This window comes from Hippocampus guttulatus, chromosome 6 (genome assembly GCF_054856545.1).
Source record: "Hippocampus guttulatus isolate MCC_2025c chromosome 6, RoL_Hgut_1.0, whole genome shotgun sequence".
Lineage (NCBI taxonomy): Eukaryota > Metazoa > Chordata > Actinopteri > Syngnathiformes > Syngnathidae > Hippocampus > Hippocampus guttulatus.
Genome location: NC_141266.1, coordinates 14,587,539 through 14,615,302, shown reverse-complemented (window position 1 = coordinate 14,615,302; position 27,764 = coordinate 14,587,539). Strand labels below are relative to the sequence as shown.

Below are 27,764 nucleotides of genomic sequence, written 5' to 3'. Positions count from 1 at the left end.
ACATTGTTATTCCAAGCTACATCGATAATTAGGTCCTGCCTTCCTCACGTTGCCGCATCTTTGTCATCGAGCCACAGGCAGCATTCTTCATGCTCAAGTTGCGGTTGCCGTGGCAGGATGTAATTTTGTGTCGCGCAGTGGGAGATGATTGCTACAATGGCTTCTCTTGGACAGAACATGTCAGCCTCAACCAGACAGAAAGAAGATTGCTTGAAATCGGGGGCCGCATTGTACAACTGGATCAGAGGCTAAGGTGCGGTGAGACAGCAGTCAAAAGGCCATCTGTCAATTGGACCCAACCAGCTAATCTTTCGCAATTAAATACAGATGATCTAAAATGTGTCCAAATGTTGTTCCTATGTTCCAAAGATATTTAAAAATTAAATAAGTTCAGTTCTACCTCAAAATTATTCACACAGCACCCCATTTTCAGAAAAAGGCTCAACTGTTTCCGCTGATTTTCTTTGAGACATTTCAACAGCTTAATTGGAGTTCACCTATTGTAAACTCAGTTAATTGGGCTACATTTGGAAAGGCGCACACCGTGTTTATTAGGTCGAGTTGACAGTGCACGTTACTGCACAAACCAAGCATGAAGTCAAAGGAACTGACCTCCAAGACAGGCAAGAACAGCAGATTGCATGTTTGAAGGAGACCAAGCGCCACTAATTACCTGGCCAATACAAACCCTACAGTCAAACGTGGTGGTGTCAGCATCGTGCTGTGGGAATTTTATTCAACGGCAGGACGAGTCAAAATTAACGAGTCAAAACTACAGTGGAAAAAATAAAACGCTGTATGACCGAAAAAAAAAGTTTAGCCTGAATTTCTTTTCCATTTATGTGGTAGAAAAGGTTTTTTTTGGTTTTGTTTTTTATTTGTCTCATCGATATAAAATTGTCATAATGCTGAATTGAAAAAAACAAAAAAAACAATCCTGCTGTCTTTTTGACAAAGCGAGCATGTGTTTAGTCTGCATGGGGCGGTACGAGGCTGGCTCACTCAATCTTATCCTGTGAAGGGATTCAATTTATACGTTCATCTGAATTATATGCCGTATCCCTCAGCCTCCATTTGAAGCAAGTCATTTTGACAAGCATGGGAAAAAAAAACATATGATCTCACATTTATGTACAATGAAAATGTAAATGAGTGTAAACGTTAAAATATCCATCCATCCATTTTCCAATCCGCTTTATCCTCACAAGGGTTGCGGGGCGTGCTGGAGCCTATCCCAGCTGTCCTTGGGCAGTAGGCGGGGGACACCCTGAACCGGTTGCCAGCCAATCGCCGGGCACACAGAGACGAACAACCATACGTGCTCACACTCACACCTAGGGACAATTTGGAGTGTTTAACTCATTCACTCCCAAAGACGTTTTTAAACGTCTTTTCAGACTTGGTGCAGAATTGGCTGGTACTGAATGAGTTAATTAATCAGCCTGCCATGCATGTTATTGGTATGTAGGAGGAAACCGAAGTATCCGGAGAAAACCCACATGTGGAGGACATGCAAACTCCACATACGAAGGCCGGAGCTGGAATCGAACCAGATACCTCTGCACTGTGAGGTTGACGCACTAACCACTCGGCCACCGGGCCGCATCCGTTAAAATATTCTTGATTAATATAATAAATACATATTTTACATACAGTCTTCCACACAATTGCATATGTATGACAGTAAATAGTAGTTCTTGCTTTCTTGAATCAGTTGACAAATATTGAAAAGGACCGGCTCCCTCACACGGCCTCTTGAGTGTCCTTATCTTAAGGAACAGCTTTTAAGGTTTTGATGCCGTGATGTAAATTTCTGCCATATTTGTAAATGTTACCGTATATGTTGAGTATCGGCCTGAAGCTTGATTCAAAGAAAAAAAGTAAATCAAATTGAAATCGCAAATATCTGTCAGAAAAATCGCAATTCCATCTTTTCCTGAAATCATTCAGCCCTACTACAGACACATCCTGAATGAAAAGCTGCTCCACAGCGCTCTTCATCTTGAAGCAAGACAATGCCTTCCGGCACGTAGACCAAATATCAAAAAATGGCTTCGGGGCTTGAATCTGAAATATCTCTGAAATGGCTGTGCACTGATGCTGTGCACCAAGCCTCATTGCTATAGAGGATTGGTGCAAACATTTCGGAGTAAAACTGACCAAAGCTTGTGGCATCATATTTCAAAATACTTGAGGCAGTAATTGCTGCAACACGTTCATCAAAAAAGTGGCTAAAGACTTGCATTTCCACTCATCTATGCCTGATGATGTTTATTTGTGAGAGCAGTGAGAAAGAGTCCCGAGCTAAGATATAGCCAAGCAGTTTACAGACATACAAAACATTTGTTTGGCTTTAAATGTTTACCTTGCATTCGTGGTTAATGTCATGTTATTGTTACATGACCGTGCATGTTTTAGAATGACAAAATGAAATGGAATTACCGGTACTGTTCGATTTAATAAATGCAAGCAAACGTCAGTCGTACTCGTCGCCTTGAAAGTATTTTGCATTTAAATAAAATGTTCACTTTCAGAAACAAAGCCTTGTCATCTATTAAATTAACACAGGTGATTTTTGGCATGCTGAACTTATAAGGGCATTCGTTCAGTCAATTAAAGAATTAGAGACATGCCTGCTCACTGTACTTACAGGCAAAGCCCCCGGGGAAGAATTAGAATGGCGGCCATGAAGTGAGTTACTGTTCATATTTCAGAAAGCTTGTCACGGGACGTCGCCTCAACTTTCTCGCATGCTGGCCCTTGTTCTGCTAGATTTACCCAAACATGAATTCATGCTAATCAATGCAGATCAATCTTTTCCACCCTAAGTTGAATGGCTCTAAGTAACGCAATCCAATACAGTCTTAATGTGGTGCATCGACTGGGAAAAGAGTGAGCTGCTTCTGGCTTTACATATAACATAGGAACTGAACATGACCCAGTGGCGCCTCGGGAGTTGACTCGATTGATGGTTGCACTTCAACGCGTTTACGTGACTAATGACATATGCACACTGCATCAGGCTCTGTTGACTTGATGAAGGCAGTACTCCCTTCCCGTGTTCCTGTGAGTTCAATTTTAACCCTTTCAGGGACAGCGGTTATTACAGTGGACAGCTTATCATGTTTGCAGGTTATCTTTATTGCTGCGTGAAAGGGCTACATTTCTAGTTTGTGGCCTTCAAGTGACTGCAAAGACAGAAATCAAGAGGGGAGAGATCTCGAACCTGGGAGCCTATGAAACAAGAAAATATACAGTATATCATACATTTCTCCTATGTGCAGTTTAAAATCTTATGGTCCATCCTGTCGAAGCAAATGAGAGGGTGGGAGGGGCAGGCAGTTTGTCAATAACTATCGACACAGACAAGTACAACAAAAAAACCTTGAAGGTATTATTTTCCTGCTACAAGCTCTATCAATAATGTGCTCCAGCATGCTTGGACTTAAATCAATACATCCATTTTGATCCAACAGCAAGTTTGTTCATTGACAATCCCTTTTGTTTGTTTCTATGCTGCTCTGTCAAAAAAATCACTTTATGTGGACCCAGTGCAATTTATTTGACACTTTTAAGCAGCTCCATTAATAGATGATAGAAAAAAACCCCAGAATCAATCTTTTGAATTCTAACTTCTTTCTACCCTTTCCACTTCCAGTAAACAAAGGCAACAGTTTCACGTGTAGCGAATGGTGTTTCAGTCAGATCAATAAACCAATGTCCTGGAACTGATTGTTTTTTTTGTTTTTATCTTTGTGATTTCAATATATTTTGCCATATACCTAAAAAAAAAAATCACGCTCTGTAAATCCTTCAACAACAAAATATGTTTTTTTCTGTTTCTTAGACCTAACAGAACAAAACAAGAAAATGATTTTTCCGTCCTTGGAGACCGGAGACCTCCACTACAAGAGACAACAGTTTTGCCCGGAAACAGTAATTACATCATTGAATCACGACGACGGCTACAGCATATGATTTCTTTCACATTCTTGATACTGTACGTATGTGCAGAGATAAGATGAAAAAAAAAAGTATCATATCAGGAACACGTTTTCTTTCTGACAGTTCTCTGACTTGTTCTTTAAGTTTACAGGTGGCTTTGTATTCCTTTAAATACGTACCCGTGCGGCATGAACAGTAAAGTGAGAATCTTTGTGCACCTGCTGATTTAATTTGACTGCTTTTGATTGCTTGTACAGGGGTGTGGGGGGTGGGGTGACTTTAAAACACCTTTGGAGAGACAGGGAGAGAATATTAAAAAGGATCACTCAATGCCTTGTTTGTGTCAACTGGTCGAAGCAATTAATATCAGTTGGCGGCTTGAATGGATTTCATTTTGGTGAGCATCATCATATTATCTGTCAGGAAAAAATGTATACAGTTGTTTTTTTTTTCGGATTAAGGAAATGGACGTCGTCCTTAGTTTTCACGGCTCTCTGACAGCTTTTTCCGAACATTGATGGAGCCTTTCCAGAAAAAAAAACAAAACAAAACAATAAATGAATGTCACGAGGCAGAGCACAGGCTACATATGCAGTATATGAAGACCTGCATTAGACGCACAGCATGATAAATTGACTTTTGGATTTCTCTCCAGAAGAGGAGCGGCTTCACTATAACCACAGCGTACATTATGTAGTTGGAAGATATTAGTTACAGCTAAGATAAGACCAGTCAAGACTAGGAGAGGAGTGAAATTAGATAGTAGTAGTAGATTTTATTTATAAGCGCCTTTCAAGACACCCAAGGACACTTTACAATAACAAAAAACACAAAACAATACGGGTTGAGCAGCGGCAGCCAAAACGCGCCAGCGTTCACTCAACCCGAAAGTCAGAAAGCGATTTTCTAAGAAATGAAAGTTCTCATTTAAAAAAGACTTCATGCATAACTTAGCCTTTGATGCTTTTTTTTTCACTCACTATTGAGAGTACATGCGTGCTGAAAGAAATGATTGATTCATCAAGGCAGGCAATTCAATAGTCATCACATCAACAGGACCTTGAAAACAGGGCAGCACTATTGAAATAGTGTTAAGCACGTTAACCCTTACCTGCGGACTTGAGGACGTTAAAGACAGTCATTTGCGACTGCGCCTAGCCTTCAGAGCGACTGAAAGAAATTATGGAATACTTTCTTAGTCGATTGTACTCCTTGATCGCAACTGGTCTCTTGCGATCATTTCCTTGAAACCTGATTGTCTCCTGCTTTCTGTCTACCCAAACTGGCAACCTGTGAAAACTGCGACTCTCCAACTCCCGGGCAAGCCAGACTCACACAACATTTGTCCGCCAGTAACCATCTATAGTTTTGTAGAACAACAACTTCCAAATTCTCTTACCATCCATTCTCGTTTCTGCATTTGGGTCCACCGGCCTCCAGAACCCGGACATGTTTTGCATCCTAAAAGAGTGACATCATTCATGACTCTAACGTCAGGGGTTGATAGTCGCGTTTACGTTCAGGCTTGAGCTGTCGCATCTAACCTATCTACATGAATGGATGACGCTTGCTCGGAAGAGCGACCAAGCGGCCAACACTTGAGCGGTCCGGTTGCAACAATTCAGTGCCCTGACAGTGAAAGGACCTGGATGAATGTAAATATAATAATAGTATTGAATGTAAATAGTAGAATGTAAAGTAATAACAGCTATATGAATATTATTGTGCAAACATATGTGCATATTGTAACTGATACTTTTGACTGGGGAACTTTTCCATCAACCAGAGACAGTTGGATGAGACAAAATGAAAAGGTAGGGGGAAAAAAAACACATCAGTAGCAGCTTCCAATATTTTATGAAAGCTCATGATAATAGCGTCTAGCAGATACTGCTTTGTTGGAAGAAGAAAAAAAAAGCCTTACTGAGTGATCTATTTCAAAGTCCACCCAAACAGAAGCAAATGAGTGAAAAGCATTTTACATTGCTACCGGCGTCTCAGTTCCCCTTGAAAACCTGATGTTTTCAAGGGGAACTGACAGCTGAATTTTTCAACTGAATTTTGGGACCGCTGTCAAAAATCATGATCGCTTGGAGAGCAATCTTTGAAACCTTAAACGCTCCTTTGTAAACGCACCTGCTGAGAAACTGCAGCTGTGTGGATCAGTGAGTTTCGAGGTTGGGATTCAAGGATTGAAGTCCAGAATGAAGTTTTTGATGCAATTTTATAGCCATTATTAAAAATGGGAACACTGCATTCACCTTTTACATCAGGGATGGCCAACCGCTTTTGACCGAGGATCAACTTTTCAAGCAACCGACCTCCTGCGATCGAGCCACTACCGCACATGCACGCATACACACACGCGTGGCATGATGAGCAACAGCCATAATGGCCCCGAACATGAACGAAACAAAAATGAAGAGCCTGCGAGTTTGTAAAAAGGAATCAGTGCCTACCTGAGTCGAGACCTGATGCGGCGGCGTGGGACGCACTTTGGCAGCGTCTTCAGTGCAACAACGTCATTATTGTAGCTCACGTATACAGTTTGAAAATGCTTTTCTCAGTCCTCCAGGTTCCCCTTGCTTGCCAGTGCCATCGGTGAATTGTACATGGAACAATCTTTGAAGGAGAATAGGAAAAATTAAAAACAATATAAGGCAACAGCTGTGATCGTAAGCTGCAAGTGCAGACTGCTGACCGCGAACAACCTCCGGTGATGCAGGTCATGCGCCGCCATAGGTGAAAGGTGACCTGCTTTGTCATATTATTTCATTTTTTCAATACTTTTTTGTGAAAGTGAAACTGAGAGGATGCTTAGGGTGCAGTGTGCTCTAGCACAAAAATATAGAAAAGAGACAACACGCACACAGACACACATTTTTTTTAACCCATTTTCCCCTTGAACCCACCCCCCTCCCCTCCTCTGTTTTACATCATAGATCATAACAGGTTTGTACAAACAACGGACACAACACTGACACTGTTGTGTCATGCAACACAGTAAGGATGGAAACTGCTGAAAACAAAATGATTTTTTTTTCACCACTTTTTCAAAGTACCTTTTGTCCCTCCACTCCATTGGTAGATTCCAAGTCAATCCATTTTCATCATTAAACTCAGAGCAATTTGAACTTGCTCATTCAACTGCGGGATGATCGCCGGGGAGTTTGTGATGCATCATCCATGTAAAGGCCTGTTATCGGGGTTATTATCCATTATGTCTGTATGTTCGATTTTATTGCAAAGTGAAATTTTCTCTCGTTTGGAGTTGATCCATTATCGCAGACCAAAACAGCTGTGTAGGAATGAGGTATCAAACAGATTCCCGTTTTCTTTTCTTTTTTTCCTCTTCTGCATGGGCATACGCACATTATTATTCATCTCGGCCTGAAAATGGAGTGCTAAGCCTGAATGCTCCCAGCCTAAAGGGGAGGAAATCTGACATGAAAATAGCTCATATATGTCGAGGACAAAATTATTGCCTTTCTTTGTAGTTTACTCTAATGGCCTGTAGCAGCCAATTGAGCATTCTACTTGGTAATAGACTATGTGCTCTGCTGTTTCAACAAATTTTGTTGGTCAAACCTTGTTGATAATTGTTTTTTGTTTTTTTGTATGAAATATGCACAGCGCTCTAATCACTCTAATCACTTATAGATGTAAGTTAACAAATACAACACGCTAAATTCATTGTTAATAATCATCAGGAGTAGTTTTAAATGTGGTTTTTAAACAAATTTGAATGCTGGGGCTAAAAATACTAATTACGTAATTACGTAATACGTAATTTAGGAAGAATGGATTTCAGTGATGTACTTCTAGTGTTTTTTGTGCACTTATTGTGGTTGAAGAAAAAAATTGAAATTGTTTTGTGCATGTTTGCACTACTTTTACCATGACTGCATCAGGAAGAACTAGGGGTGGCCAAAACTAGATTGTCGAGATGGCACACAATTTTACAACAAAGGGTGTTCGGTGTTACGTTTTAGTGCTCTTTGTCATTAAGTAATAAATATGTGTTGATGTCAATTTTAATTTTATTTGAAGTTTATTCATTTCGGAAACGCTGACAAGGGGAAAAAAAGCACTTTTGCAGCCGCATATATTGGTAAAGTGAGGATAGATGGTACAAAAATGAATAGATGGAATTTTGGATGGTCATTTGATCAAACCGACTGTTATCCATGTTAAATGTCAATCTGAAGGAACTAAAGTTGGAAGCAAAATCTCTTCCAAAGACATCTAAGCCCCAACGCTTTGATATGTATCACGGCAGACATCAAGTGACTTCTTCTTCTCCTTTCGGCTTGTCCCTTTTCAGGGGTTGCCACAGCGAGTCATTAATTTCCATCTTTCCCTGTTCTCTGCATCCTCTACTCTGACTCCAACTACCTGCATGTCTTCCCTCACGGCATCCATGAATCTCCTCTTTGGCCTTCCTCTCCGTCTCCTACCTGGTAGCTCCATCTCTAACATTCTCCTACCAACGTATCCGCTGTCCCTCCTCTGTACATGTCCAAACCATCTCAGTCTGGCCTCTCTAACTTTTTCTCCAAACTTTCCTGTCTGAGTTGTCCCTCTGATGACCTCATTTCTGATCCTGTCCATCCTTGTCACTCCTAAGGAGAATCTCGGCATCTTTAACTCAGTCACCTCGAACTCTGCCTCCTGTCTTTTGCCCATTGCTAGTGTCTCTAGACCATACATCACGGCTGGTCTCACAACTGTTCTGTAAACTTTTCCCTTCACCTTAGCTGATACTCTTCTATCGCAAATCATTCCTGACACTTTTCTCCAGCTGTTCCATCCTGCCTGCACTCGGTTCTTCACTTCTCTTCCACAGTCTCCGCTGCTCTGCACTGTTGATCCGAGGTACTTAAATTCCTGTACCTTCGCCACCTCTGCTCCCTGTAACCTCACTTTTTTTTTTTTAAGTGACTCTTCAAAAAAAAAACTATGCTCTTCAATCACAGCAGAATTCCTTTTCATTTTCAAATTGAAGCTCAGCGAAATATGTCATCGATTATTCACAAAATAATGGTGGGTGATAGTGGCAAATTCTTTTCTCATTTGGAGATGAGTGGAGAACATCAGCACAGGATTATCGGCCTAATTACTATCATGGCCAAAAATTGGAAAATAATGTCTTTGAATTTTTTTGTCCCATGATACAACATATTTACTGTACAATGTGCATATATACTTACAGAGACATGCTGGGGAAAAAAATTTGGCCCAGGAATAATCCTTCATAGGTGGGGTCCGATGGCGATCATCTTGTGCCGAAACGTAATGATGTTCAAGGATTGGAGGAGGGGTGAGGGTTGGGGGGGGGGGGTGGCTTTAATGGGCCGGCTGTTTGGGAATCACCTGCAATTCCTGATAGCCACCTCGCCCCTGCATACAGACACAGAATAAAAAATAGCCTTTCAATATGCATTGAAATATTTCGCCTTGTCTCGGAAAAGATGATTAGGACATTTTCTGTTCCTCTGAATTGAAGCTTTTTTTCTGGGGATGTGAAATCATGCAGTGTGAACTGATTAGGAAATGTCATCTTCCCAAGGATTTTCATTTTCATCCAGTCCATGTGCATGAACAAATGATTGACCGTCCTTAGTTCATCAATATAAATAATTCCAGAATGGATTTTCCCTTCGAACACACACACGCACACACCCTTCATAAACATATGGAAAGAAGTTGCATGAGCAAGAAGCAATGCAAATTGTAATTCCCCAGAGAGGCCACAGCAAGTCCTTCACTCCGAACAGAAGAGTCAACTGCAGCATTACTTCATATGAACTTGTGTGTTAACCCCGAAGAGGATGAATGCATTGTACTAGAACTGTAAGACTTGCTTTCAGATATGGAGATGGAAATATGACCGCCTTAAGCACTACAGGCTGGCCTGCAGCCAACTATCAGCTGCTGCTCTGTCCTATTAAAATGTAATTTTAAAACATGGCAATCCAGTCAACTATTAACTTTTGGTTGGCATCCCATTCAGTTTGAAAACTAAAAACAAATTTTCAAGTTTTGTCATTATTTGTATTGGTTCAGCAAAATATAAGCAGACTGATTACAATGGTTTTGATCACATTAAAAATATATTTTGAGCACTTTGGAACAGTTCAACACACAAAACATTTTTACACACTACAGATATATGTACTTATATCCAGGAGCACAAGATCTTTTGTTGATTATTTACGCCTAAAAAGCATAAAAGGTCATTGAATATGTAATGTTTGACATCCCAACTACGAGAATGAAGAATGGAAGCATTGATGGTCATTGAGTAAAATAGCAAAGTGACGTCACCCCCATCACTCTTCTTGGGCCTATGTCACCTTTAATAGTTCAGATATTTGCACTTATTAACATTTTATGCATCGAGAGTTTTTTATTTTTCCTGTTAAGTTTGAAATGTCTAACTGTAAATGAATGCACCTCAGGTCCTGTCACAGGACACAGGACACGGTTGTAAAAGGGGAGATTTATTTGAGGGCTGGTGAGCAAACAAACAAGCTATAAAATTAATCAATGAGAAGCTATGAAAAAAAAACACTCAGCGGCTGAATACTCATAATAGGCAAGGCTGCAAAAACAAGGCAAGGACGAAAGACACTAGAACAGGACAAAGGGAGACGAGGGCCAATTCAACACAAAGTGTTGAACACAACAGGTGGAATCAATCAGGGAGGGGCTGACAATCAGACCAGGATGAAGGGCAAGTGACCTGAGACAAGAGGAGAGTCCTTGTTTCAAAATCAAACTGGAAGTGACCAGACAAACGCAAACAACCCTCACCGTGGTGTGACAGAATGCGAGAAATGTGTGTGTGTCCTCTTTCTCCATATATATATATACATATATATACACACACACACACCCAAACAGGTATATATCCATCCATCCATTAATTTTCTAATCCGCTTTATCCTCATAAGGGTTGTGGGGGGGTGCTGGAGCCTATCCCAGCTGTCTTCGGGCAGTAGGCGGGGGACACCCTGAACCGGTTGCCAGAATGTATTTAAGAAAGATAAGAACGCCTTTATTAGTCTCGCAATGGAGAAATTCCCAATTCACAGCAGCAAAGTTATGAAAGGAAGAAGTAGAACAACAAAATATAGGAGCTGCTGGAAAGGCAGCCACTCTCGCTGTGCCATTTTGAAGTCAAAATAACAAAAATAACACAACACATAGGACACAGACAGTCGTGCAATCTTCACCACTTTTCTGCATACACTTTGTTGTCTGAAGCAGTTCTAGATGAAAGAGGAGAGGATCAAAGTGTCCTTTCACCAGTGGGTCAGAGACATCATGCTAAAAATGTGCACACGTCTGCTACAAGCTAAGATTTGAAAGCAAACACGAAGTTGTAGCGTCCATTGACGAAAAGAGATTAGTTCACTTCTCCTGTCCCACGTAATCCGCTTCAAACTCCAAGCCGCGACTCCCAGTTCCAAATCCGCATCGGCGCTCCGCGCGAACGCTCCTTTCTTCTCATCGTCGGCTCCTCAAGCCTTACATCCATCCAGCCGCAGACCGTTCAACAGCACTGATCTCTCAGCTGAACGTGGGGCCCCACAGCGGGGCTGTGAAAAATGCTGCCCATTACAGGTGCAAGACACAAGCGCCCCGGGACTGTCCAGCAATGACAGTCAAATGGCGCCGACATTCCTCCCAGTCAAAAACAGTGCTGGTATACCCATGCTGCCGAGAAGGCGCAACCACCGAGCACAGTCTCCTCCTTGAATGTCGTGGCCAATTTCAATTTCAACACACCTCTCTCTTTTAAAAGCCAAATGAACATTGGAACTTTTTTTAAAAACTGTGGTTCACTCTCAACAAGTATTTTAGCTTCATTGAAAACTGTGTTGGCTGCACAGTTTTGACGAATCATGGCCGGTATGCCCCCAAACCTCCAATTGTTGCATGTCGGCCGAGCTCTTGGTGCATGTCGACCGCTGTCCAACAAAATTCCGGGGCCAAATTTTAGTCACAGTGGGCCTCCGCCCTTGATGAAAACAAGCACGACACCCTTGCTCCGAATTGTCTACTGCTACGAATGTGAGCGTGAAAGGTCAATTGTCCATATGCGGCATCTGCTAATATATGCTCCACCTCACCCGCGACATGTGCAAAAGGAAAATGGATAGGTGGATAGCTTGCTATGATTAACAAAGCCTACCGTCCACAGGTGAATCAAGTCCATGTTGGAATTTCCGACTGGGGTCACATTTCTTGCAGGCAAGTCGACGGTCTCCATCCACTCTCCATTCTCTACTCACTGCAAAACACCCATATACTGTAGGACTCAAACATTCTTCATCATGCTCCAAGATGGCCTCTCATACGAACATTCCCAAGTTTCAATGCACTAATTAAATGCTGACCTGTACTCAAGTATGACATTGTTCTTGCTTTAGTGTTAGAGTGTATTCGTCTTTTGCCATCTTTTGATAAATAAATCGCAGTTGGTCGAATGAACCCATTAATATGCAACAGCAAAGGCAAAAACACCCTGGGTCATATGTGTTACAGTGGGTGATTAGTACTACATCGGATTGTATGGTGTACTAGCGGGGGCTACATTCGCGCTGCTCTGCTGCAGCTTGATTAAAGGATAATGGAACAACAGTAATGTCTTACAAGCCAATAATGGAGGCTCTCAGTCGATAAGTATTGATCGAGGAGTCATCTCATTAATGACTAGCACGAAAGTTCACGTTAGTTTTGTCTTACAGCAAAACAAAAAAAAACAAGTCTTTGAAAGAATTATTTTGTGAATGCTATATAAGATTGACTACTTGTTGGTTCACTGTTGGGGCTGTTTTGAGAAAGATACCACAAAACAATTGACTGATTGTCACACCATCCTTGAATCGGCCCCCTCCAAACATTGGTGTGCAGGTTGAAAGAAACAGACTACGCCAATAAATGAAAGGAGAAGCAGTAAATAGAAAATAGGACGGAATTAACCAAACGTACCGTTGAACGTGCAGCTGACGAGCAGCCGTGACTTTCGAAGATGAAGCTATTTGACAAGAGATGTTCCTCCTCTAGCGACGTGGTGGAGGAAGTTGGTGTGTATGCTGCCGTCAAAAACGAGGCAATACAAGAAACCTGTCGAATCATTTGAACAAATAGCACCCAAGTGATCAAGTGGAAAGCATGAAAAATATAAGCAGAGTTTGCACAGCCCGTCCATGTTAGCATTCGCGATTTAGTCGCTAGCCGGCAGCCACCGGATGAAAGCAACAATCGTCTCGAATCTCGATTCGTCATATTTGCGAGTAGCAGTGAGGTACGATCATAACTTAGAAATGATTCTGTTTACATTATAAGGCATATTTATTATTGCAAATGGGTACATTTCTCAGTAGTTCACTGTGTTTTTCATTTTATTCTAAATTTGGTGTAATGTAGAATAACACTGTTTGAAATGAAAGGGGGAAAAATCACTGTTAATAAATTACTTTATAACAATCTTTGTTCTCAATGCCAGTGCTTTAAAAGTGGCCATTTAAAAGCAATAAAACAAAAACTGTTCCAGGTAGAACAGCACGTACTTATCTCAACTTGTCCGTAAAAAAAACATTTGTGTGAAAGTTTCTAATGTTAAAAATACTACTTGGAATGAACAATTTTACCATGATATGGATATGAAATGGTTATGAGGTTCAAATAAATCAGGAGTCGAGCAATGCCTTGAACTGAGTCTGGGGTCAAGGGATGTAATTTGAGAAGTAAATCAGCGCCAGACTGCTGTCCCAGGGACGGAATACCCTGTTAGTTTGCAAGACTGTAAATCTATATCTCTCGAAAAGCGTTTGGCATAAAAAATCTCTCATTAATGTTGGTGGTCGAAAACCGATTTGACGCAATAACATACGAGATATGCGTAAAAATGAAACCGTCTTGGGTGGCTTTCCAAAAAAAAAAAACCCCCCCAAAACAAAACATTTATTTAAATGCAGAGTCTGCGGAACTTCTTGAGGATTATCAGTTTTCTACAAAGAAATTAATGCTGTAATTCTTGGACCATGATATCGAAATGAAACCATTGGACTATGGTGGGAAATAATGTTTGGGAAAATCACTTTCATTTGCATACAAATGCATCATGTAGTTCTGACAAATGTAACCAAGAGGAACCTCCATTTAATGATTGCAGTTTGACATATTGTGTGTTTTCCCCACCACCCCACTAATCCTCCGTAAATGCTGCCGACACACAGGCTTGTCAGCGCATGGAAGGGTTCTGATTAGCTTTAACTTGACACTAGTCTGCTCTGTTTACCAAATTTTCGCTTCCTTTCATTATTCTTCTCATTAATAACAATGGTGGCCTGAGGCACCATCCCTTTATTTAAGCAGTTTATTTATTCCCAAGGACAAACATGTAGTGAGTACCTTGAGATGGTTTATAAAAATAAAAAATTCCCATCAAGATGACTAAAGAAAAGAGAAACATGGGACAAGATGATGTGTTGCACAGAATCAAAATTGGAGTGTAACTCGTATTACACTACAACCGGGAGTCTTCGCAAGACTATATGACAATTTACCAATTATCGGACAGATTAGAATTACAAGGAACACAACTACTCTGTACATATATAATATCTACCTAATGGAATAAAGGAACAGCAGTGAAACTAGTCCTGCACAGTCATTAAGCATATAAACACTCAATTAGATGGGGGGGGGGGGGGGGGAGGTGCAGGCAAATGCCAATTTTTAGATCATACATCAACTGGATTAGCTTCTTTATCTTTTGATTTATTTCCACATAAGTAGCTCATAAGTTATTTCAATATTGACCGAAGTCTAATTAACTTCACCTCAATCTGCTCGTCCACAAATGCGGTGCATTTAACGCTGTCTATTTTGCATTCATGCCAGCGGCCTGCATGTAAGTTGCCCTTCACAACTGCAGGGTGAGCTACGGGGAAAATCCTGACACTTTTCTCCATTCACTTTGCAAATAGAAAACACAGAAGATTGTATATTATGCAGTCTGATGGCCAAGTCCTTCCCAAATTTCTTTGGAGCCAACTTACTCTGTTGTATGAAGGCAAGAAGTGGTTACATACATTTATTTTTTATTCTGCTATCTATTGGGAGAGAATGGACAGGTAATTTTCTGCCTGTCACTATTTGTTACTGGAATAGTTGGATGAACACAAAAATATTTGTAATTACTTAATTTTTGGACAGATTAAATGAAATTGGGTAATTTCCGACAGCACCCCAGCTGATCTCTCACAATGACATACTGATGCTCACCCCAGTGAGCCAGTTGCGGCCAAAAAGAGTTTCCTCCGCAGGGTGTCCGGGCTCTCCCTTAGAGATAAGGTGAGAAGCTCGGTCATCTGGGAGGGGCTCAGAGTCGAGGCGCTTATCCTCCACGTCGAGAGGAGCCCAATGAGGTGGCTCGGGCATCTGACTAGGATGCGTCCTGGACGCTTCCCTGGTGAGGTGTTCCAGACATGTCCCACCGGCAGGAGGCCCCGGGGACGACCCAGGACACACTGGAGAGACTAATCTCCCGACTGGCCTGGGAACGCCTTAGGATCTCCTGGGAAGAGCTGGAAGAAGTGGCTGGAGAGAGGGAAGTCTGGGCTTCCCTGCTAAAGATGTTGCCCCCGTGACCCGACCCCGAATAAGCGGTAAAGAATGGATGGATGGATGGTCTAAACCAGTGGTTCTCAACCTTTTTTTTTTTTTTTTTTAAGGTACACCCTGTGAAATATTTTGTTCAGTCACGTACCCGCAAACTAGCACAAAGCATTTTTGGATGAAAAAAAAATTAAAGACTTGAAAACAGACTGCTGTACGATCAGTGTCTGATTTATTAAACTTTGGAATTCCTTAGTAGTCGTATCTCTAAAGCTATTTGAAGATTAAAAGATATAACTTAAAAAAAAGAATTAGCTTAATTATAAATGAACATTTGTGCACATAAAAATAATTAGCAACAGAAAGTGTCCTCCTTTGGGATCATAGTTAGGATCTGTTCTCTTAATTTGTCCTCTTTTGGGATCATAGTTAGGATCTGTTCTCTTAATTTTGAATAAAAACAGACACGGTAAAAAAATACTGCCTAAAAATATCTCTGCAACAATTTTAAAAAACAACAGCCAACATTACCAATTGTCAACACTGAACATTTTAAAATCCCAAGTACCCCCTGCAGTGCCTTCAAGTTCCCCCATCTGAGAAGCACTGGTCTAAACTACTGTCAAGTGCTACAGAATTGCTATTGCTGACCTTTTACACTTGCAGTTAAGTACTGCTAGATTGAGCCACTGTGATTGTAGTCATTTATGATGTGTCCCGCAAGTCTGAAAGGGCCACCGCTTGACAGCGTAAAAACGGTGGGGAAATGTAAGGCTGGAGCATGTCCCATTAGAATGGTAACTTGCATGTATGCTGGGAGCCCAATGAAGCATTTTAGAGTGCATGCTGTGTCACCTTCTTTGGCAAAAAAAACCCCCAGCTGCCTATCTTCATGCTTTAATCCACATTGAAAATAATCCCACGTTTGTACATGCCAAAAATGTGTGTGTGTGTGTGTGTGTGTGTGTAAACGTTCTCCAGGTGAAAATAAATTTAAGTTGAGTTTTAATCATAAATTTGGGAAGATTTTGAACACAATCTAAATGTCTTGAAGTAGGAACAACCAGCGTCTAAAACTACCACGTATGTATGGTCCGCCGTGATTGACGCACATTCTGTTGCTGGGTGATTTTGACAGGCACTTGTCTGCGTGCGCATGTGACAAGGCAGCTGGTTTGTTAGACTTGAATATGCAGGTGCACGCTGCAATTGAGGGGAGGCAGTTTAACACATCCACATGGCTTCCCCCCTCTGGGTGCACTCAGCACCGAGGCAGTGATAGCCACCGACCCTTGTGAAACAAAGGTGGGAGAAAATTAGAGTCGTATTATTGATGCGCTCTGTTCCGAATGTTTACTCATTCAGTGTACAGACGGGCAGGATCTTCATGATTGTTTTTTTTTTTTCTTTTAACAGGGATCAATGGAATTTCATCGAATATATTGTTTGGGGAGGTAGGGAACATTTGAGTGTATAAAAACAAAAACAAAAGTATCGGAATTAAAAAAAAAGTCTTAATTCTCCTACAATATTTTGAACAAGATCTTACTTTTGTTTTTATTCTAGAATTATTTTTAGACTGTTGCTTTCCTCCACACACTCAAAGGACATAGCATTGAAAAAGTGATTACCGTGAGTGTCCTAGAATTCCACAACAAAACCTACTGTGATCAGGAAATTGCCAAACATTTTTTGATCTTATTTTATTTTTTCCTGCATGGGAAATAATGGAAAAAAAGAAATACTCCATTGTGTCCATTTCAGTCACTATTATAAAAACCTTTTGCTTTAATCGTTCTTAACTTGCACATAATTGTCGGATAATTTACTTTGTGCTACAATAGGTTCCGCTATGACTTTCATGACATGGCACCGGCGGGCACCCTTAGGGGAAGTTCAACTGGACGCCGAAGGCAGCATGATTAGTATGATGACAACTTTATTTGGGCACATTATTTGCAACCACTGTTCTGCATTAAATATCCAACATTGGAAAGAAAGGCAAACATTGTCATCTGCTACATACTTCCACCAATTTACGCCTCAGAGATGAGTGAATGTGGACTTGTTGGAAGAAGTTACAAAATAAACATCATTATAAGTAGAGGCATCAAGCGTCGCCAAGTAGCCCGGGCACCGACCGTCTCGGTGGACAACAGCTGAAAAAGTGTGATAAGAAAGTCGCCTAGCCTACAGAAAGAGGAGGTGTTAGGAATTTGGAGCGGCATACTAAAGCAATACAACTCATTTTCGATCCAATTTTAGCACGTATAAGTGCTCACATTACTGTACTACCGAACAATGATCAATCAGAATCTTGATGCCCAAGCCCATTTAAACAACAGCATACATAAAATTTAGCTAGAAAGACAGACAGACACTTGTATATACCTTCACATGACATTTCAGTTAAAGATCTACTTTAGCTTACGCTTTTTAGCAAGTCCCATTGTTCCTTGCATTTAAAAAAAAAAGTCTTATTTTAGAACAGGTAAAGCCACGTGGGAGCGAATTTATTCAAGAATACATTCCCTGCGCGGATACGTTTTTCGTCCATCAAGGTTTTCACATAGATCACATTTATCTTGGCCAGCTTCCCTGCTGACCTCCTGGCTTCAGAATTCATCTCAATATGTTCGAATTCTGACATATCAAGTAGCCACATATCCGAATCGTTAATGTTCTTTAGAGCTTATCATTATTTATATTACTAAACCGACTGATGAGTTTAATCAGAATTATACAATGTTGCAATCACCAAGGTATGAGCATGCATATTTGTTCATCAGATATCCATCCATCCATCCATTTTCTGATCCGCTTATTCTGACAAGGGTCGCGGGGCGAGCTGGAGCCTATCCCAGCTGACTTTGCGCAGTAGGTGGGTACACACCCTGAAGAACTGGTTGCCAGACAATCGCAAGGCACACACAGATGAACAGCCAGAATGTTAATAAATAAATGCTGATTGTATATGGAATATCTTTGTTTTAGTTTTCACAGTACGTGGTGTGGTTCTTTACCAGAGTGGACACAATACTTAATACACAATAGCGAATGCGTATGATGTAGTAAGTAGTTGTGGAAGAAGGCGAAAAGGAAGATCTATCGGTCGTAAAATAGCGGTGACAAACTGTCATTTTAGCAGCGACGTTCTGTCATATAGCGATGACTGAAGCGTGGTTAAAATGACGATGACGGACTGACGATTAAAGCTAGGTGTGGCTTGAAATAATGACAGACTGACGATGACGGACGGGTGCGCAGGCTGCTGTCGAATGATGGGCGAGCAAAATTTTGTAAATTGTCCACCACAAAATACAGTACAGCATCTAATCCTAAAGTTGAATTGATAGTCTTCACAAATTCTAAAATGTAATGTTTTACTCAAACATTTGTAAAGGAAATTATTTCATGATTAAAAAAATATAGTCATTTACTGGCATTCTTGAACTGTTTTAGCAGTCGAATATTCAATTTGATTGATTTCTGACTGTGAGCCAGCTCCCATTTGGGTATGAAAAGGCGAATTCAGTTAACCTCATTTGTGCTCAAATTGGGAAAACGCCACAGAGATTGAAAGAGTCAGCATTAAAGCATGCCATGGGCTGGATGGTCTGAGATGTGGTTGAATGGATTCTGCACGATATCAAGCAGAGTGTAAAAGTTGCTAGCATGTTTGCCTCACAATCGGGAAACCGGGGCTCCGAATCACCACCGGGGTTTCTCCAGTTGCTTCGGTTTAATTCACATTTCAAAATATGTTTCTTGGCGACTAATAAATTGCTACTTTGGCGTATACGTTTACGTGAATGGTCATTTGACTATTGTGCCATGCAATTAGCTGGCAACCAATCCAGAATGTGGCCTACGTCTTGGCCGAAACATTCTTTCAACCCCTCCTGAGCTCCTGAAAAAAAAAACAACAGACTATAAATTGCAAAAACAATCTAACCCACATTGATGAACGCATAAAGCTGTGTAAATCACTGTGGAGGATACGCAGAAATAAACATGTAGCCAACACACTTTTCTTTGCTTTCCCAGAACCGTTTAAGTGCTGAATGATGTGTTCATCTTTCATCTCCATACTGTACAACATCCACCCATATAGAATCACAAATTGATCCGAATAGTGACGACACATGGACGGTGTCCATCAAAATCAAATACTGCACATCACAGAAGACCAAATGCTTTTAAAAGATCTTTTTTAATTCCCCTCTATTGATCAGCGTGTGACCAGCTGTGTGCAAAAGCCTTCAATTTTATGTGGGGGCGGAGGGGCACTTTAATAAACAATTACCCAGTGGCAGAGGAACGAACAATGCACATGAATATTATGCAGAAAGAAAGAGAGAGAGAGAGAGAGAAGCAAATTGGAGAAGATTTCGGCCTTGTGCTACCACAGAGCCGCAGTTCAGGTTTGTGGATGACAAGTAGGCTATGTTATTTTCTGCTGTGATTTAAACTGCTTGCCTATGCTTACAAGGCCATGGCGGGATTATTATGGCTGCCTACACGCTGATAACCTTGTTTTCCACTGAATACGCACATGTACACATTAGTCAGGTGGCTGTGCTCACCTTGTGATACCTGCTGCACAGTCTCACGTTGGTTCTTAAATGTCTCAATGTGCATGAGCGCCACATTATTGTCAAGGCTTTTTCTTGCTATTGCTGCACACTGTGATGGAATCTTTGTGCTGATAGAAAATGGCTGATTGACTCTGACCGTGTGTGTGTGCGTGTGCGTGTGTGTACAAGAAAAATAAAATGCCTATACTATGTAGTCATGTATTTTTGGCATCCTAATGTTGTTCCCTGCACAACAACATAACATCAATAGTCTACATGATTGGTTCTTACGAAGCCTCAAAATATGCACACAGTGCACTGAAAGCGCCACCGGTGAAAGCCATCACAGTTCTACGATTCCCCCCGAATGCAACCAGCGGGAGAGTGCTAGGACACCAGGCTTGAGATAAATCCCACTCATTTCCTGTGTTGACAGTCTGAGGCTGCCTCCTTGACTTGGTAAAATTAACGGTCCAGAACGTTATTTTCCCATCCAACATGCCTCCATCAATCATCCGGTGTGGGCTTCATCACTTTCAAAAAATGATGTGTCACTGTTTTCTACAAAGGCAAAACATCCACTTTTAGGCCCCTGAGCAAAAAAAAAAAAAAAAAAAAGAGGAGATGATGAGGTAAAGTTTCTGGGGAAAGAGACAGAGGAGAAAAAATCTTCGAACTGTCAAGCTTAGAGCCGAACAGTGCGCTTAGTCGGGTTAATGTGGCGACAGGCTCACCTCTTCTACCAAAGACAAGGCGCTAATGACAATTGTTTCAAAAGCTAAAGTGAGTATTCACATCATTCTAACACGAAACTCTAACCTCACTTCTAAAATGAATTCAAATGGATTTAAAAAGAAAAGTCTTGATTAGTTGTACTTAGAACTCAGGAGTCCTGCTAATAATGATGTCGCAGTTGTGTCATTCCATTGCTACAAGACCATACCAGCCCATACCCTACTTGTTCCATTTGTCTATATAAATATTTTTGGGGGAATATTTGGGGTGAAGAATGACTGTAAGTGTGTGGCTTAAATGATTTTCCCCTTATCTCAACTCGGCCACGTGTGCTTTTCCATGTGGATATTTGAAAGTCTTAAAAACAATGCGATATGACAGACCAAAAGCGGTTGTTTCCATGTCAGACCTCTTGTGCATCAGCATATGAAGTTGATTACAAATATATTGCCAAACTCATTCATGCTTAACTTTGCAACCAATCAGAAAAGTCACGCAAAGCTGGAGAGAACATACAAGCAACACATACGTATTCTGAAGTTCAGATTCAAACCCCCACCTTCTGAGCTGCGAGGCAGATGTGCTAAGCACTAGTCCACCAAGCTGACAAACAATCCGAAATAATATCAAAGCCGGTCCTTGTTGTCAACAGCAACAAGGACTCAAACTCAAAGTTTGTACGTTTCTTCCGAAAGAGGCACAAACGAGTTTGCACTCATACACAGAAGCAGAAGCTAATGTACTGGCACAACCAGGATCGCGTCTGCAAAATGCGTTCGGTCGCACATTCCAAATATGCAGGGTCACCCAAAGTGCAACTGCAAAGATGTTGATGAAAGAATATCGCACCGGCAAAGTTAACATTTAAATCGCTGGACACAAGGAGCCAGGAATAAACAAGGCAAGAAACAAAATGTGCTTGCAAAGGCAAGGTTAAATACAACACAGAATATACTCAATTTCAAAAAGCCAACAACGCAAAAACAATCACACATTAAACAACAAACCCGGAATCTATACGAACAAACGAGAACAACTATAAATATATCGAGAAGTCTTGGAAAATAACACTTGAAGCAACACCAGCAAGCGAGGTCAATAATCCGACGAAGAGACATGACCTTGGCAGTCCTTAAATACATGGCCGGGCTTGATGAGGAAATGCGGCACAGGTGCGCCTGTTGGCGGGAAACGCCCTTCACTCCAGCTGGAGCTGAAACACAAATCAAGACAGCAAATGACACTTGCAGCTTATCACCAAGAGAAGTCATGTCATGTCAGCATGGTTCTTTGTTTTCACTCTTTATTTCAACAATGCTTCTCAGTCATTTTAGCGCAGTGTGGCTTTAAACTTCAATTAGCGCTTCCAAATGCTCTGTGATGAAAACCAGCGACTGACTAAAATGCAAAAACCCTCCTCCATCACTTTTACACTTGCTGCCAAAGATGTAAAATGTGTTACACTGAGTGAACGTGCGATTTAGGTCTTGGTAAAAGATTGCGATCTTAGTACGTAAATCATGCGCAGTGTATACTCATGAACACACACAATTTAGAATTCAATGTTTGCGATCTTAGTGTATCAGGCCAGAAGCATTCAAACTGAATGCTTTTCAATGTTTCAGCCCTTCCAACGGCAAATCAGTTTCTACTTAGAACATAAAGTCTTCGTGTTAATACAAACATTTGACGTCTAGCGTATTCACAAAGAAGCTATCACAGTAAGCATGATAGAGAGGTGTAATAGAGCTGCAGGCTGTGACTACCGTTGCGGTAAGTAGAGAGTTCCTTTGCCGAGCGGGAAATTGCAAGTGCCAGGGAACAGAAGTGACACCACGAAGGATGGTATGGAGAGGGAGCATGTAAAGCGCATCCTCCCCATTTCACTTCCCTGCCGACGCTCTCCCGCTCCCACATCACAGAACAGCAGGACGGATGGGAAAATGGAAGGAAGGGGGAATGTGATTTGAGGGCATCAAGCAGCGGAACTGACAGAGACGGATTCGCTGTGGCCCAAGCATGGAATTGCTTTTCCTTCCCCTGGAACTGAGTTGCAAGTGCAACGCTGCGGCTGCAAACAATCTCTAAACATCAGCTTTCACAAAGTCCAAAAGCCAAAATAAAACCTCACAGGCAAGTAGAGAAAACAACACCAACCAATCCATTTTAACAGATTGAAATCCATTTTTTTGATATTTGACGATGTAGGCCTTAAAAAGAAATTCTTACGTCACATGTTTCCAAACCCCCCATACATACATATATACTGTATATACAGTACATACATACATATGTATATATATATCCATCCATCCATTTTCCGAACCGCTCGATCCTCACTAGGGTCGCGGGGGGTGCTGGAGCCTATCCCAGCCGTCTCCGGGCAGTAGGCGGGGGACACCCTGAATCAGTTGCCAGCCAATCGCAGGGCACACAGAGACGAACAACCATCCACGCCCACACTCACACCTAGGGACAATTTAGAGCATCCAATCAGCCTGCCATGCATGTTTTTGGAATGTGGGAGGAAACCGGAGCACCCGGAGAAAACCCACGCAGGCCCGGGGAGAACATGCAAACTCCACACAGGGAGGCCGGAGCTGGAATCGAACCCGGTACCTCTGCACTGTGAAGCCGACGTGCTAACCACTGGACTACCGGGCCGCCCCCGTATATATATATATATATATATATATACAGTATATATATAAATATATAGTCAAACGTGCTAACACTGGAGTATCCAGTATAAAATTGGGGTTCAGTAAACCCAAACCTTTCAACAGTAGTATCCAGTATGTACATTAATACATCCGGGAATGCATGCTGGCCCTATGCTTTCATGCCTTCTGCTTTATTTCCAACTTTTCTCATTACGTGTTGAAAATCTCCAAACTCACACATCCTTTCGCATTAGCGCTGCTCTTTGTGAGGCAAAAAGATGGCCGCAATATCACATCAGCATTGTGATCTCTGGCCTGTCCGAAATTGCAAAGAGACTTCCAGCCTGTCAAAGTGAACTGCATTTTCCTCGCGGTACGATGTGGACATGCATTCATGTGTGAAATAGAGATAAACACACACACACACACACACGCACACAGAGAAAAAGATTATCAGCGTAGTGTGTACAGCATCCATTCAGTTTGTGCTGTCTGTGAGCATTTCATTTGATTGTGAAGCAGCTCCAATGGTCAGAGCCACTGAAGCTTGCCGAGGAGACTGAAATTGAAAGTGAGACAAACATCAACGATGATCTTGCGGCCAAGAATTCCACAGAAATGCACTTTATCTAATATATTCCTTCGACAGCATAGGACTGGCACAATGAAGCCCATCAAACTTCTCCCAAGACATCACTTTATTATCGGTAAATGTAGCAAGAGAGGGCGGGGAAAAGGAGAGTTGAGAGGATAACACACATGGCATCCCCCACCCCAAGCCGCGTCCACAATTTAATCATCCCTGGTAATTACCGTCAGAAAAAAATAAAAACATGTCAAGCTCAATAAAACATAAAACATTGTTCAACACTGTCCATTTTTTTGTCTCATTCCGGCAGATTAGCATCAAACATGGAGATATGCCGCAGTGAATCTGTAAAGAAAGCAGTGCTTCGGAACAGACTCACTTCATTTCTCACAAGAAAGACTGCAGGGTAGTTTGTTTTATGTTTAGGGGGGGCAGCACACACCAATCTAATCTTTGAAAGTGAATGGTGACTATCGTCAAAATGGACAGGTAAATGGCGATATTGCAGTATATGCAAGTGGGAGCAACACTCTACCAGATCCAGCAGTAACTGAGGCCCTATTTCCCACTGCTCTTTTTTTCCCCACCTTTGGTTATGTCTTAATGTGTTGCGCTCTCACTGACTGGAACCCAAATGTCTCTTTCTGTGGTTTCACTGTTCTATGAGCCATCAGAGCCCTGTGACCCAGATCTGGCACCAGATCTCTTTCTTAAACCGGGGGTTACATTGGTGCATTCTGAATGGGGTTGTTTGGGAGGAATGATTGTTATTAGCTTAAAGCACATATTTTGATTAATCTATACTCTATTTAAGCAGCAATGACATTATGTCTCATTTAGCATAATCAACAGCAAATATGACTAGCCAACACCAGTCCTCAAAATTTTCAGCAATGATTATAGAAGCAATCAAGTCATTGAAATCTACGAAACACTACAGGCGCATACAAAAAATTGGATGCAGCACCAGAAGATGATTTACCTGTAAACTCCAAAATCCAGAGGTCGAAAAAGGGTCAGTAAATTAGCATAGTAAATTCCACCGCTTGTTGCTAAAGGCTAACATTATTTAGAGGTCTATGAAGCAACACTTCCCCTGCCGGTTATGATTATGCAGGTAGACACCAAAGCCGAAGGTTCATGACAAATTTTATTCTGCTGTCTCGTTTGCAGCACTTGGTGGGCATTGGCGGCAGTGCTCTTGAGTGGTTTAGGTCCTATTTAGCTGACAGAACCTTCTGTGTCAGCCTTGGCTGCTCTGAGTCACGCACTGCTCCCCTGTCATGTGGTGTTCCACAGGGCTCAATTCTGGGGCCTCTGCTGTTCTCGCTGTATCTGCTCCCATTGGGTTCCATCTTAAGGAAACATGGTATTCCCTTCCACTGCTATGCAGATGACTGCCAGATCTATGTCCCACTGAGCAAGAAAGACGCCTTCTCATTAAGGCCACTCCTATCCTGTCTGGAAGAAATCAAAACCTGGATGGCACAAAATTTCTTGAGATTCAATGAAAAGAAGACAGAGGTGATATTGTTTGGTCCCAGTGGCCCTTGTACATTCCATCCTGTAGACTTGGGCCCCCTGTCTCCTTATCTTAAGTCAACAGTCTCAAACTTGGGCCTTAAACTGGACAGTGATTTCAAACTCGATCGGCAAATTGGTGCCGTTGTTAAATCCAGCTTCTTTCACCTTAGACAGCTGGCCAAAATAAAACCTCTCCTCTCACATGAACACTTTGAGATGGTAATTCATGCCTTTGTCACATCCCGGCTCGATTACTGCAATGCCCTTTACTTTGGAGTCAGCCAGTCCTCCATTAAGCGCCTTCAGCTGGTCCAGAATGCCGCCGCTCGCCTCTTGACTGGTACTCGTAAGAGGGAGCACATAACTCCTACTCTGGCATCCCTTCACTGGCTCCCCATTCATTTTAGAGTTATTTTCAAGATCCTCTTATTTGTTTTCAAATCTCTGAATAATCTCGCGCCACCTTACCTCTCTGAGCTCATCCGCCCCTACACACCTGCCCGGCGCCTCAGGTCTGTGGACCAGACTTTATTAGAAGTACCAAGAACTAAACTGAGGCTCAGAGGGGATCGAGCCTTTTCTGTTGCTGGTCCCTCTCTCTGGAATGACCTCCCACTAAACATTCGGCAAGCCTCCTCGCTGCCCATCTTCAAAACCCTCCTCAAAACTCACTTGTATTCTTTGGCATTCGACTCAGCATGACTTAGATTTGTTCTTGGTTTTACTGTTTGGTGCTTTCTACCGCCTTTATTACCGATTTGTCTTACTGTTTATTGTGCATGTTAAATTGCTCCATGTACAGCACTTTGTATGCAGCGATGGCTGTTTGAAAGTGCTCTATAAATACTGTTGACTTGACTTGACTTGACAAATCCAAATGTCATCCAGTGGTACCAGTCCAGACCTTTGTAGGCAGGCTTTCAAAGATTTTCACAACAGGACGACAGAATGTTAATGAGGTGGTTGTACATATCTGGATACTGTAGCTCTGGAACTTTGTCCTTCGTTACGACTGACTGGATGGATTATTTATGAAATAAGGGTGCGAGACAGACAAACTGCAACATAAATCGCTGAGGACAACCCACGGCTAAATAATGTTATTAACAAGAAGAGCTTGCAAAAGCCAAGAGAAATAAATAATGCAATATCACTTGCTGAAAGACGACATGGAAAACCCAATCAATCAATAAAACAAATCGCACCAAGGATAACAACACCAAAACAAAACAGAGATAACGAGAGAAACAAACATGACTAGAAATGAGATCGAGAGCAACGAAGGTCTAGAAAATAAGCACTTGGACGTGAGAAATGAGCAAGGGGAATTATCCGACAACTTGTGGTGGCTTGGAATTCTCTTATAACAGGTGACAGATAATGACATGACATGAAGAACAGGTGTGGAATGGGAGGGAGAGCCCTCCACTGCCACCTGCTGGAGACAAAATAAAACAGAACCATGACAAATAAAGGAAAAAAATTACTGCAAGACATTGACACGTCAGTAAGGTAAATTTAAAAAAAGAAATAAAGGGCCCAAGACTGATCCCTGTGGTTCCCCAAAGTGAAATTCTAGGTTTGTCTGATGAAATGCCATCCAAATAAACAAACTGCTCTCTGTTATCAAAATAACCAGTCAACCACTTGAGGGTAACTTTCCTGAATTGCATATCTACTCAGTTTTGAAATGAGAATTTTATGATCGACTGTATCAAATGCTTTTTTCGATCAAGAAAAACAATGGGGGCAATTTTATAAGGCAGATGAGATGTGATTGATCAGTTGTAACAAAGCATGTTCCCTGGATTGTTCTTATGAAAACAATATTTGTGAGGATATGGAGTAGTATTTGTATCTAAGTGGTGTGAGAATCTTATATAGACCACTTTTCCTAGGATCTTAAAGTCTGTGGTGTGATGAAAAGGTAATGAGCAGAAAAACAAACATGTCTGTGAATCAGCTATAACAGAGTTAATGTGTTCAAGTCGCTCCGGAGACTGCCTTTACATCATGTCCAATGCTCTGTGGTCCAGTGCAAGTCTTCAATGGAAAAGCCACAGAGACAAATAAAGACAAATGGTTCTGTCTTCAGTG

The 27,764-nt window shown here is 41.6% G+C and overlaps 1 long non-coding RNA gene across 2 annotated transcripts in view; it reads right to left on the bottom strand.

Annotated features, from left to right (window-relative positions):
* LOC147203658 (uncharacterized) overlaps nt 1-13,222 on the bottom strand; it is a 60,770-nt gene extending 47,548 nt beyond the window's left edge. For both annotated transcript variants that reach the window (XR_015101166.1, XR_015101167.1), the window contains exons 1-5: nt 12,946-13,222; nt 12,146-12,244; nt 9,156-9,345; nt 6,405-6,567; nt 5,345-5,406 (exon numbers count right to left, since the gene is read on the bottom strand). This is a non-coding gene — a long non-coding RNA (uncharacterized LOC147203658). The remainder of the gene's footprint in view (nt 1-5,344; nt 5,407-6,404; nt 6,568-9,155; nt 9,346-12,145; nt 12,245-12,945) is intronic.
* Nucleotides 13,223-27,764: the final 14,542 nt, after the last annotated feature.